At 36.2% G+C, this 917-nt stretch overlaps 1 long non-coding RNA gene across 1 annotated transcript; it reads left to right on the top strand.

Annotated features, from left to right (window-relative positions):
• On the top strand, nt 1–543 carry LOC145719398 (uncharacterized). The gene is made up of 2 exons (XR_014142352.1): nt 1–63; nt 147–543. It is a non-coding gene; the product is annotated as an uncharacterized LOC145719398 (long non-coding RNA).
• The last annotated feature ends 374 nt before the right edge of the window (nt 544–917 follow it).

Here is a 917-nt window from a genome sequence, read left to right on the forward strand (position 1 = left end):
TCTTCATTGAACTGAGGCTGGATTCCATGCAGCCTTGATTCAGTCTCTTGGTTCCCATGTGAGGTGTGCCTCTTCCTTCTTTTTCTCCACCACCTAGAAAGGAATCATTTTTATCACTCTTTGGTTAAACCTGAGAGATAAATGAGCTGTATCTTCAAATGGCACCCAGAATTTCCTGCCAAAGCTGTGCATAGAAGCTTCTTTCCAAAACGTGGCAGTGGGTAGATATAAACATAGTGCCCTTGACAATTTACACTTAATGATAGACTGGAAAAATGATGGGGAGAGTGAAGGGCATGAAAGATATCATGAAGGACATATCCAAACTGAGACAACTGTCCATAATATGAATCTCACTGCCCAAAATGATGAAGGACATAAAACACTTTGGAAAACATCCCTTCTTAATCCTGCTTCTTCTGCAAAGCAGTTTGTTTCTGTAAGCAAGGGCTTAAATCAAATGGTCAAACATACATATCTGGAGAACGAAAAGTTGGAAAATCTGGAAAGTTATCTAGTTCATGCTGAAAATAATTATTTGAACCATTTTGAAAGTAGGATTGGATTGACATTTGAGTCAAATATTTCTGAAAATCAGAGATTTAAAAATGAAGAACAAAGTGCTATGTGGGATCCATTTGAGAGGTCCTTCACCAAGGAGTTGACTCTACAAAATTACCAGAACATATTCAATGAAAACAGAATTGCTCAATGTAGCGAATCTGCAAAAAAATTTAACCAGTGTTCAAATGTTTATAAACATGTGAGGACTCATTTTCCAGAGAACCATTTTAATTTTGATAAATTTGAGGAAGTCTTTTATCAAAGCTCCAACCTTATTATATATAAGAGTATCCCTTTGGGAGAGAATCCTTATAAATATAATGAATATGGGAAATCTGTTAACCAGTCCTCCA

Source organism: Leptonychotes weddellii, unplaced genomic scaffold (genome assembly GCF_054177405.1).
Source record: "Leptonychotes weddellii isolate Sample4059 unplaced genomic scaffold, ASM5417740v2 HiC_scaffold_41797, whole genome shotgun sequence".
Classification (NCBI taxonomy): domain Eukaryota; kingdom Metazoa; phylum Chordata; class Mammalia; order Carnivora; family Phocidae; genus Leptonychotes; species Leptonychotes weddellii.